The sequence below is a fragment of the Callionymus lyra genome, unplaced genomic scaffold (assembly GCF_982586985.1).
Source record: "Callionymus lyra unplaced genomic scaffold, fCalLyr1.hap1.1 HAP1_SCAFFOLD_48, whole genome shotgun sequence".
Lineage (NCBI taxonomy): Eukaryota > Metazoa > Chordata > Actinopteri > Syngnathiformes > Callionymidae > Callionymus > Callionymus lyra.
In genome coordinates this window covers 177,501-190,000 of record NW_028258562.1, presented here as the reverse complement: position 1 = coordinate 190,000, position 12,500 = coordinate 177,501, and the positions used below count along the sequence as shown (strand labels likewise).

The 12,500-nt window shown below is 62.2% G+C and overlaps 1 non-coding gene across 1 annotated transcript; it reads left to right on the top strand.

The window, feature by feature from the left end:
- Window positions 1-4,336: 4,336 nt before the first annotated feature.
- LOC148058704 (5S ribosomal RNA) lies at window positions 4,337-4,455 on the top strand. The gene has a single exon (XR_015709611.1). It is a non-coding gene; the product is annotated as a 5S ribosomal RNA (ribosomal RNA).
- Window positions 4,456-12,500: the final 8,045 nt, after the last annotated feature.

Sequence of the window (12,500 nt, the reverse complement as noted above, 5' to 3'; positions counted from 1 at the left end):
GGCCTGGGGAGCCTCCTCCTGCGGGGATGGGGAACCAGGGGGCCTGGGGAGCCTCCTCCTGCGGGGATGGGGAACCAGGGGGCCTGGGGAGCCTCCTCCTGCGGGGATGGAGAACCAGGGGGCCTGGGGAGCCTCCTCCTGCGGTCATGGAGAACCAGGGGGCCTGGGGAGCCTCCTCCTGCGGGCATGGAGAACCAGGGGCCTGGGGAGCCTCCTCCTGCGGGGATGGAGAACCAGGGGGCCTGGGGAGCCTCCTCCTGCGGGCATGGAGAACCAGGGGGCCTGGGGAGCCTCCTCCTGCGGGCATGGAGAACCAGGGGGCCTGGGGAGCCTCCTCCTGCGGGGATGGGGAACCAGGGGCCTGGGGAGCCTCCTCCTGCGGGGATGGAGAACCAAGGGGCCTGGGGAGCCTCCTCCTGCGGGCATGGAGAACATGGGGGCCTGGGGAGCCTCCTCCTGCGGGGATGGAGAACCAGGGGGCCTGGGGAGCCTCCTCCTGCGGGCATGGAGAACCAGGGGGCCTGGGGAGCCTCCTCCTGCGGGGATGGGGAACCAGGGGGCCTGGGGAGCCTCCTCCTGCGGGGATGGAGAACCAGGGGGCCTGGGGAGCCTCCTCCTGCGGGCATGGAGAACCAGGGGGCCTGGGGAGCCTCCTCCTGCGGGGATGGAGAACCAGGGCGCCTGGGGAGCCTCCTCCTGCGGGGATGGGGAACCAGGGGGCCTGGGGAGCCTCCTCCTGCGGGGATGGGGAACCAGGGGGCCTGGGGAGCCTCCTCCTGCGGGGATGGAGAACCAGGGGGCCTGGGGAGCCTCCTCCTGCGGTCATGGAGAACCAGGGGGCCTGGGGAGCCTCCTCCTGCGGGCATGGAGAACCAGGGGCCTGGGGAGCCTCCTCCTGCGGGGATGGAGAACCAGGGGGCCTGGGGAGCCTCCTCCTGCGGGCATGGAGAACCAGGGGGCCTGGGGAGCCTCCTCCTGCGGGCATGGAGAACCAGGGGGCCTGGGGAGCCTCCTCCTGCGGGGATGGGGAACCAGGGGCCTGGGGAGCCTCCTCCTGCGGGGATGGAGAACCAAGGGGCCTGGGGAGCCTCCTCCTGCGGGCATGGAGAACATGGGGGCCTGGGGAGCCTCCTCCTGCGGGGATGGAGAACCAGGGGGCCTGGGGAGCCTCCTCCTGCGGGCATGGAGAACCAGGGGGCCTGGGGAGCCTCCTCCTGCGGGGATGGGGAACCAGGGGGCCTGGGGAGCCTCCTCCTGCGGGGATGGAGAACCAGGGGGCCTGGGGAGCCTCCTCCTGCGGGCATGGAGAACCAGGGGGCCTGGGGAGCCTCCTCCTGCGGGGATGGAGAACCAGGGCGCCTGGGGAGCCTCCTCCTGCGGGGATGGAGAACCAAGGGGCCTGGGGAGCCTCCTCCTGCGGGCATGGAGAACATGGGGGCCTGGGGAGCCTCCTCCTGCGGGGATGGAGAACCAGGGGGCCTGGGGAGCCTCCTCCTGCGGGCATGGAGAACCAGGGGGCCTGGGGAGCCTCCTCCTGCGGGGATGGGGAACCAGGGGGCCTGGGGAGCCTCCTCCTGCGGGGATGGAGAACCAGGGGGCCTGGGGAGCCTCCTCCTGCGGGCATGGAGAACCAGGGGGCCTGGGGAGCCTCCTCCTGCGGGGATGGAGAACCAGGGCGCCTGGGGAGCCTCCTCCTGCGGGGATGGGGAACCAGGGGGCCTGGGGAGCCTCCTCCTGCGGGGATGGGGAACCAGGGGGCCTGGGGAGCCTCCTCCTGCGGGGATGGAGAACCAGGGGGCCTGGGGAGCCTCCTCCTGCGGTCATGGAGAACCAGGGGGCCTGGGGAGCCTCCTCCTGCGGGCATGGAGAACCAGGGGCCTGGGGAGCCTCCTCCTGCGGGGATGGAGAACCAGGGGGCCTGGGGAGCCTCCTCCTGCGGGCATGGAGAACCAGGGGGCCTGGGGAGCCTCCTCCTGCGGGCATGGAGAACCAGGGGGCCTGGGGAGCCTCCTCCTGCGGGGATGGGGAACCAGGGGCCTGGGGAGCCTCCTCCTGCGGGGATGGAGAACCAAGGGGCCTGGGGAGCCTCCTCCTGCGGGCATGGAGAACATGGGGGCCTGGGGAGCCTCCTCCTGCGGGGATGGAGAACCAGGGGGCCTGGGGAGCCTCCTCCTGCGGGCATGGAGAACCAGGGGGCCTGGGGAGCCTCCTCCTGCGGGGATGGGGAACCAGGGGGCCTGGGGAGCCTCCTCCTGCGGGGATGGAGAACCAGGGGGCCTGGGGAGCCTCCTCCTGCGGGCATGGAGAACCAGGGGGCCTGGGGAGCCTCCTCCTGCGGGGATGGAGAACCAGGGCGCCTGGGGAGCCTCCTCCTGCGGGGATGGAGAACCAGGGGCCTGGGGAGCCTCCTCCTGCGGGGATGGGGAACCAAGGGGCCTGGGGAGCCTCCTCCTGCGGGCATGGAGAACATGGGGGCCTGGGGAGCCTCCTCCTGCGGGGATGGAGAACCAGGGGGCCTGGGGAGCCTCCTCCTGCGGGGATGGGGAACCAGGGGGCCTGGGGAGCCTCCTCCTGCGGGGATGGAGAACCAGGGGGCCTGGGGAGCCTCCTCCTGCGGGCATGGAGAACCAGGGGGCCTGGGGAGCCTCCTCCTGCGGGGATGGAGAACCAGGGCGCCTGGGGAGCCTCCTCCTGCGGGGATGGGGAACCAGGGGGCCTGGGGAGCCTCCTCCTGCGGGGATGGGGAACCAGGGGGCCTGGGGAGCCTCCTCCTGCGGGGATGGAGAACCAGGGGGCCTGGGGAGCCTCCTCCTGCGGTCATGGAGAACCAGGGGGCCTGGGGAGCCTCCTCCTGCGGGCATGGAGAACCAGGGGCCTGGGGAGCCTCCTCCTGCGGGGATGGAGAACCAGGGGGCCTGGGGAGCCTCCTCCTGCGGGCATGGAGAACCAGGGGGCCTGGGGAGCCTCCTCCTGCGGGCATGGAGAACCAGGGGGCCTGGGGAGCCTCCTCCTGCGGGGATGGGGAACCAGGGGCCTGGGGAGCCTCCTCCTGCGGGGATGGAGAACCAAGGGGCCTGGGGAGCCTCCTCCTGCGGGCATGGAGAACATGGGGGCCTGGGGAGCCTCCTCCTGCGGGGATGGAGAACCAGGGGGCCTGGGGAGCCTCCTCCTGCGGGCATGGAGAACCAGGGGGCCTGGGGAGCCTCCTCCTGCGGGGATGGGGAACCAGGGGGCCTGGGGAGCCTCCTCCTGCGGGGATGGAGAACCAGGGGGCCTGGGGAGCCTCCTCCTGCGGGCATGGAGAACCAGGGGGCCTGGGGAGCCTCCTCCTGCGGGGATGGAGAACCAGGGCGCCTGGGGAGCCTCCTCCTGCGGGGATGGAGAACCAGGGGCCTGGGGAGCCTCCTCCTGCGGGGATGGAGAACCAAGGGGCCTGGGGAGCCTCCTCCTGCGGGCATGGAGAACATGGGGGCCTGGGGAGCCTCCTCCTGCGGGGATGGAGAACCAGGGGGCCTGGGGAGCCTCCTCCTGCGGGGATGGGGAACCAGGGGGCCTGGGGAGCCTCCTCCTGCGGTGATGGGGAACCATGGGGCCTGGGGAGCCTCCTCCTGCGGGGATGGAGAACCAGGGGGCCTGGGGAGCCTCCTCCTGCGGGGATGGAGAACCAGGGCGCCTGGGGAGCCTACTCCTGCGGGGATGGAGAACCAAGGGGCCTGGGGAGCCTCCTCCTGCGGGCATGGAGAACATGGGGGCCTGGGGAGCCTCCTCCTGCGGGGATGGAGAACCAGGGGGCCTGGGGAGCCTCCTCCTGCGGGGATGGAGAACCAGGGGGCCTGGGGAGCCTCCTCCTGCGGGCATGGAGAACCAGGGGGCCTGGGGAGCCTCCTCCTGCGGGGATGGGGAACCAGGGGCCTGGGGAGCCTCCTCCTGCGGGCATGGAGAACCAGGGGGCCTGGGGAGCCTCCTCCTGCGGGGATGGGGAACCAGGGGGCCTGGGGAGCCTCCTCCTGCACCAGGGGGCCTGGGGAGCCTCCTCCTGCGGGGATGGGGAACCAGGGGGCCTGGGGAGCCTCCTCCTGCGGTGATGGGGAACCATGGGGCCTGGGGAGCCTCCTCCTGCGGGGATGGGGAACCAGGGGGCCTGGGGAGCCTCCTCCTGCGGGGATGGGGAACCAGGGGCCTGGGGAGCCTCCTCCTGCACCAGGGGGCCTGGGGAGCCTCCTCCTGCGGGGATGGGGAACCAGGGGGCCTGGGGAGCCTCCTCCTGCGGGGATGGGGAACCAGGGGCCTGGGGAACATTTTCAACACTTTGGGGCATTTCACAAGCGCTTCCCTCGCTTACGGCCACACCACCCTGAATGAGCCCGATCTCGTCTGATCTCGGAAGCCAAGCAGGGTCGGGCCCAGTTAGTACTTGGATGGGAGACCGCCTGGGAATACTGGGTGCTGTAAGCATTTTTTTTTGCCATTATTTGTGGGTAGAAAAGTGAGAAAAGTGACCTAAAATAGAACCGGGACTAGGCGGCAGTTCCCCCCACCAGGCGGCGGCATTTGGGGCATTATTTGTGGGTAAGAAAGTGAGAAAAGTGACCTAAAATAGAACCGGGACTAGGCGGCAGTTCCCCCCACCAGGCGGCGGCATTTGGGGCATTATTTGTGGGTCAGAAAGTGAGAAAAGTGACCTAAAATAGAACCGGGACTAGGCGGCAGTTCCCCCCACCAGGCGGCGGCATTTGGGGCATTATTTGTGGGTCAGAAAGTGAGAAAAGTGACCTAAAATAGAACCGGGACTAGGCGGCAGTTCCCCCCACCAGGCGGCGGCATTTGGGGCATTATTTGTGGGTCAGAAAGTGAGAAAAGTGACCTAAAATAGAACCGGGACTAGGCGGCAGTTCCCCCCACCAGGCGGCGGCATTTGGGGCATTATTTGTGGGTCAGAAAGTGAGAAAAGTGACCTAAAATAGAACCGGGACTAGGCGGCAGTTCCCCCCACCAGGCGGCGGCATTTGGGGCATTATTTGTGGGTCAGAAAGTGAGAAAAGTGACCTAAAATAGAACCGGGACTAGGCGGCAGTTCCCCCCACCAGGCGGCGGCATTTGGGGCATTATTTGTGGGTCAGAAAGTGAGAAAAGTGACCTAAAATAGAACCGGGACTAGGCGGCAGTTCCCCCCACCAGGCGGCGGCATTTGGGGCATTATTTGTGGGTCAGAAAGTGAGAAAAGTGACCTAAAATAGAACCGGGACTAGGCGGCAGTTCCCCCCACCAGGCGGCGGCATTTGGGGCATTATTTGTGGGTCAGAAAGTGAGAAAAGTGACCTAAAATAGAACCGGGACTAGGCGGCAGTTCCCCCCACCAGGCGGCGGCATTTGGGGCATTATTTGTGGGTCAGAAAGTGAGAAAAGTGACCTAAAATAGAACCGGGACTAGGCGGCAGTTCCCCCCACCAGGCGGCGGCATTTGGGGCATTATTTGTGGGTCAGAAAGTGAGAAAAGTGACCTAAAATAGAACCGGGACTAGGCGGCAGTTCCCCCCACCAGGCGGCGGCATTTGGGGCATTATTTGTGGGTCAGAAAGTGAGAAAAGTGACCTAAAATAGAACCGGGACTAGGCGGCAGTTCCCCCACCAGGTGGCGGCATTTGGGGACCCGTAGTGTGGGCAGAAAACTCACCAAAGTGACTTAAAATAGAACCGGTGCAGGCGGCATGTTCCCCCACCAGATGGCGGCATTTGGGGACCCGTAGTGTGGGCAGAAAACTCACCAAAGTGACTTAAAATAGAACCGGTGCAGGCGGCATGTTCCCCCACCAGATGGCGGCATTTGGGGACCCGTAGTGTGGGTAGAAAACTCACCAAAGTGACTTAAAATAGAACCGGTGCAGGCGGCATGTTCCCCCACCAGATGGCGGCATTTGGGGACCCGTAGTGTGGGTAGAAAACTCACCAAAGTGACTTAAAATAGAACCGGTGCAGGCGGCATGTTCCCCCACCAGATGGCGGCATTTGGGGAGCCGTAGTGTGGGCAGAAAACTCACCAAAGTGACTTAAAATAGAACCGGTGCAGGCGGCATGTTCCCCCACCAGATGGCGGCATTTGGGGAGCCGTAGTGTGGGCAGAAAACTCACCAAAGTGACTTAAAATAGAACCGGTGCAGGCGGCATGTTCCCCCACCAGATGGCGGCATTTGGGGACCCGTAGTGTGGGCAGAAAACTCACCAAAGTGACTTAAAATAGAACCGGTGCAGGCGGCATGTTCCCCCACCAGATGGCGGCATTTGGGGAGCCGTAGTGTGGGCAGAAAACGCACCAAAGTGACTTAAAATAGAACCGGTGCAGGCGGCATGTTCCCCCACCAGATGGCGGCATTTGGGGACCCGTAGTGTGGGCAGAAAACTCACCAAAGTGACTTAAAATAGAACCGGTGCAGGCGGCATGTTCCCCCACCAGATGGCGGCATTTGGGGACCTGCAGTGTGGGTAGAAAACTCACCAAAGTGTCCTAAAATAGAACCGGGACCAGGGGGCCTCTTCCCCCACCAGGTGGCGGGCTTGGGGGGCTTGGTTTCCGGGTAGAAAACTCACCAAAGTGTCCTAAAATAGAACCGGGACCAGGGGGCATGCTCCCCCACCAGGCGGCGGGCTTGGGGGGCTTGGTTTGCGGGTAGAAAACTCACCAAAGTGTCCTAAAATAGAACCAGGACCAGGGGGCATGTTCCCCCACCAGGCGGCGGGCTTGGGGGGCTTGGTTTGCGGGTAGAAAACTCACCAAAGTGTCCTAAAATAGAACCGGGACCAGGGGGCCTCTTCCCCCACCAGGCGGCGGGCTTGGGGGGCTTGGTTTGCGGGTAGAAAACTCACCAAAGTGACCTAAAATAGAACCGGGCTAGGCGGCATGTTCCCCCACCAGGCGGCGGGCTTGGGGGGCTTGGTTTGCGGGTAGAAAACTCACCAAAGTGTCCTAAAATAGAACCGGGACCAGGGGGCATGTTCCCCCACCAGGCGGCGGGCTTGGGGGGCTTGGTTTGCGGGTAGAAAACTCACCAAAGTGTCCTAAAATAGAACCGGGACCAGGGGGCATCTTCCCCCACCAGGCGGCGGGCTTGGGGGGCTTGGTTTGCGGGTAGAAAACTCACCAAAGTGTCCTAAAATAGAACCGGGACCAGGGGGCATCTTCCCCCACCAGGCGGCGGGCTTGGGGGGCTTGGTTTGCGGGTAGAAAACTCACCAAAGTGTCCTAAAATAGAACCGGGACCAGGGGGCCTCTTCCCCCACCAGGCGGCGGGCTTGGGGGGCTTGGTTTGCGGGTAGAAAACTCACCAAAGTGACCTAAAATAGAACCGGGCCAGGCGGCATGCTCCCCCACCAGGCGGCGGGCTTGGGGGGCTTGGTTTGCGGGTAGAAAACTCACCAAAGTATCGGCAAAATAGAACCAGGGAAGGGGGGGATGTCGGTCACAAGGTGCCCGAGTCAGAGAACCAGGAAAACGGACATAAATCCAGAAAACCTCGGTGTCTGACTGCTCCTCAAAAAGTGGTCTTTTTGATGTCACGAGCGCAACCACCTAGAGGTTAATGGGGAGGGATGGTGTGAGCGCAAACGGATTTTTCCTAAGTGTGACTGCTCCTCAAAAAGTGGTCTTTTTGATGTCACGAGCGCAACCACCTAGAGGTTAATGGGGAGGGATGGTGTGAGCGCAAACGGATTTTTCCTAAGTGTGACTGCTCCTCAAAAAGTGGTCTTTTTGATGTCACGAGCGCAACCACCTAGAGGTTAATAGGGAGCGAGTACAACAGGGGAGGGAGTGAATGGGCTCGGACTGTGGCCGAGCCTGGTGCCTCAAAATCGGACAAGGTTGGACTGGAAGCCCGCTGAGAACTCTGGTTCTTTTGCCAGACGAAACGAATTTTTTCCGAGTGTGACTGCTCTGCAAAAAGTGGTCTTTTTGATGTCACGAGCGCAACCACCTAGAGGTTAATGGGGAGGGAGTGGAAAAAACGACAAAGTGTTGAGCTCCGGACCGGGATGGCGGGCGACTCGAGCGGTCATGCCCGACTTTGAGACACTTTGTCGCGGTCATGCGAGCGACCTCCACTGCTCCCCGGAGGTGCCCCGGACCGGGTTGGCGGGTGACTCGAGCGGTCCTGCCCGACTTTGAGACCCTTTGTCGCGGTCATGCGGGCGTCCTCCGCCGGTCCCCGGAGGTGCCCCGGACCGGGTTGGCGGGTGACTCGAGCGGTCATGCCCGACTTTGAGACACTTTGTCGCGGTCATGCGGGCGACCTCCGCCGGTCCCTGGAGGTGCCCCGGACCGGGTTGGCGGGTGACTCGAGCGGTCGTGCCCGACTTTGAGACACTTTGTCGCGGTCATGCGGGCGTCCTCCGCCGGTCCCTGGAGGTGCCCCGGACCGGGTTGGCGGGTGACTCGAGCGGTCGTGCCCGACTTTGAGACACTTTGTCGCGGTCATGCGGGCGTCCTCCGCCGGTCCCTGGAGGTGCCCCGGACCGGGTTGGCGGGTGACTCGAGCAGTCATGCCCGACTTTGAGACACTTTGTCGCGGTCATGCGGGCGTCCTCCGCCGGTCCCTGGAGGTGCCCCGGACCGGGTTGGCGGGTGACTCGAGCGGTCATGCCCGACTTTGAGACACTTTGTCGCGGTCATGCGGGCGTCCTCCGCCGGTCCCTGGAGGTGCCCCGGACCGGGTTGGCGGGTGACTCGAGCGGTCGTGCCCGACTTTGAGACACTTTGTCGCGGTCATGCGGGCGTCCTCCGCCGGTCCCTGGAGGTGCCCCGGACCGGGTTGGCGGGTGACTCGAGCGGTTGTGCCCGACTTTGAGACACTTTGTCGCGGTCATGCGGGCCTCCTCCGCCGGTCCCTGGAGGTGCCCCGGACCGGGTTGGCGGGTGACTCGAACGGTCATGACCGACTTTGAGACACTTTGTCGCGGTCATGCGGGCGTCCTCCGCCGGTCCCTGGAGGTGCCCCGGACCGGGTTGGCGGGTGACTCGAGCGGTCGTGCCCGACTTTGAGACACTTTGTCGCGGTCATGCGGGCGTCCTCCGCCGGTCCCTGGAGGTGCCCCGGACCGGGTTGGCGGGTGACTCGAGCGGTCCTGCCCGACTTTGAGACACTTTGTCGCGGTCATGCGGGCGTCCTCCGCCGGTCCCTGGAGGTGCCCCGGACCGGGTTGGCGGGTGACTCGAGCGGTCGTGCCCGACTTTGAGACACTTTGTCGCGGTCATGCGGGCGTCCTCCGCCGGTCCCTGGAGGTGCCCCGGACCGGGTTGGCGGGTGACTCGAGCGGTCGTGCCCGACTTTGAGACACTTTGTCGCGGTCATGCGGGCGTCCTCCGCCGGTCCCTGGAGGTGCCCCGGACCGGGTTGGCGGGTGACTCGAGCGGTCGTGCCCGACTTTGAGACACTTTGTCGCGGTCATGCGGGCGTCCTCCGCCGGTCCCTGGAGGTGCCCCGGACCGGGTTGGCGGGTGACTCGAGCGGTCATGCCCGACTTTGAGACACTTTGCCGCGGTCATGCGGGCGACCTCCGCCGGTCCCTGGAGGTGCCCCGGACCGGGTTGGCGGGTGACTCGAGCGGTCGTGCCCGACTTTGAGACACTTTGCCGCGGTCATGCGGGCGACCTCCGCCGGTCCCTGGATGGCGGGCTCCAGTGAGGTCGGCGGGGGAAGGCTCGGGCTGAGGCCGACTTCGGTGCCTCAAAGTCGGACAAGGTTGGATTGGAAGTCCGCTGTGTTGAGGACCAGTGGCATTCGGCGGTGGAACGCTCAGAACTTGGCCGACATCGGTGCCTCAACGTCGGACAAGGTTGGAGTGGATGACCGCTGATAACTCTGGTTCTTTTGCCAGACGAAAGAAATTTTTCCCGAGTGTGACTGCTCTGAAAAAAGTGGTCTTTTTGATGTCACGAGCGCAACCACCTAGAGGTTAATAGGGAGGCACCATAACAGGAGAGGGAGTGAAAAGGCTCGGACGGTGGCCGAGCCTGGTGCCTCAAAATCGGACAAGGTTGGAGTGGATGACCGCTGAAAACTCTGGTTCTTTTGCCAGACGAAAGAAATTTTTCCCGAGTGTGACTGCTCTGCAAAAAGTGGTCTTTTTGATGTCACGAGCGCAACCACCTAGAGGTTAATAGGGAGGCACCATAACAGGAGAGGGAGTGAAAAGGCTCGGAGGGTGGCCGAGCCTGGTGCCTCAAAATCGGACAAGGTTGGAGTGGATGACCGCTGAAAACTCTGGTTCTTTTGCCAGACGAAAGAAATTTTTTCCGAGTGTGACTGCTCTGCAAAAAGTGGTATTTTTGATGTCACGAGCGCAACCACCTAGAGGTTAATAGGGAGGCACCATAACAGGAGAGGGAGTGAAAAGGCTCGGAGGGTGGCCGAGCCTGGTGCCTCAAAATCGGACAAGGTTGGAGTGGATGACCGCTGAAAACTCTGGTTCTTTTGCCAGACGAAAGAAATTTTTCCCGAGTGTGACTGCTCTGAAAAAAGTGGTCTTTTTGATGTCACGAGCGCAACCACCTAGAGGTTAATAGGGAGGCACCATAACAGGAGAGGGAGTGAAAAGGCTCGGAGGGTGGCCGAGCCTGGTGCCTCAAAATCGGACAAGGTTGGAGTGGATGACCGCTGAACACTCTGGTTCTTTTGCCAGACGAAAGAAATTTTTTCCGAGTGTGACTGCTCTGCAAAAAGTGGTCTTTTTGATGTCACGAGCGCAACCACCTAGAGGTTAATAGGGAGGCACCATAACAGGAGAGGGAGTGAAAAGGCTCGGACGGTGGCCGAGCCTGGTGCCTCAAAATCGGACAAGGTTGGAGTGGATGACCGCTGAAAACTCTGGTTCTTTTGCCAGACGAAAGAAATTTTTTCCGAGTGTGACTGCTCTGCAAAAAGTGGTCTTTTTGATGTCACGAGCGCAACCACCTAGAGGTTAATAGGGAGGCACCATAACAGGAGAGGGAGTGAAAAGGCTCGGAGGGTGGCCGAGCCTGGTGCCTCAAAGTCGGACAAGGTTGGAGTGGATGACCGCTGAGAACTCTGGTTCTTTTGCCTGACGAAAGAAATTTTTTCCGAGTGTGACTGCTCTGCAAAAAGTGGTCTTTTTGATGTCACGAGCGCAACCACCTAGAGGTTAATAGGGAGGCACCATAACAGGAGAGGGAGTGAAAAGGCTCGGAGGGTGGCCGAGCCTGGTGCCTCAAAATCGGACAAGGTTGGAGTGGATGACCGCTGAAAACTCTGGTTCTTTTGCCTGACGAAAGAAATTTTTTCCGAGTGTGACTGCTCTGCAAAAAGTGGTCTTTTTGATGTCACGAGCGCAACCACCTAGAGGTTAATAGGGAGGCACCATAACAGGAGAGGGAGTGAAAAGGCTCGGAGGGTGGCCGAGCCTGGTGCCTCAAAGTCGGACAAGGTTGGAGTGGATGGCCGCGGAGAACTCTGGTTCTTTTGCCTGACGAAAGAAATTTTTTCCGAGTGTGACTGCTCCTCAAAAAGTGGTCTTTTTGATGTCACGAGCGCAACCACCTAGAGGTTAATAGGGAGGCACCATAACAGGAGAGGGAGTGAAAAGGCTCGGAGGGTGGCCGAGCCTGGTGCCTCAAAATCGGACAAGGTTGGAGTGGATGGCCGCGGAGAACTCTGGTTCTTTTGCCTGACGAAAGAAATTTTTTCCGAGTGTGACTGCTCTGCAAAAAGTGGTCTTTTTGATGTCACGAGCGCAACCACCTAGAGGTTAATAGGGAGGCACCATAACAGGAGAGGGAAGGAAAAGGCTCGGAGGGTGGCCGAGCCTGGTGCCTCAAAGTCGGACAAGGTTGGAGTGGATGGCCGCGGAGAACTCTGGTTCTTTTGCCTGACGAAAGAAATTTTTTCCGAGTGTGACTGCTCCTCAAAAAGTGGTCTTTTTGATGTCACGAGCGCAACCACCTAGAGGTTAATAGGGAGGCACCATAACAGGAGAGGGAAGGAAAAGGCTCGGAGGGTGGCCGAGCCTGGTGCCTCAAAGTCGGACAAGGTTGGAGTGGATGGCCGCGGAGAACTCTGGTTCTTTTGCCTGACGAAAGAAATTTTTTCCGAGTGTGACTGCTCTTCAAAAAGTGGTCTTTTTGATGTCACGAGCGCAACCACCTAGAGGTTAATAGGGAGGCACCATAACAGGAGAGGGAAGGAAAAGGCTCGGAGGGTGGCCGAGCCTGGTGCCTCAAAGTCGGACAAGGTTGGAGTGGATGGCCGCGGAGAACTCTGGTTCTTTTGCCTGACGAAAGAAATTTTTTCCGAGTGTGACTGCTCCTCAAAAAGTGGTCTTTTTGATGTCACGAGCGCAACCACCTAGAGGTTAATAGGGAGGCACCATAACAGGAGAGGGAAGGAAAAGGCTCGGAGGGTGGCCGAGCCTGGTGCCTCAAAGTCGGACAAGGTTGGAGTGGATGGCCGCGGAGAACTCTGGTTCTTTTGCCTGACGAAAGAAATTTTTTCCGA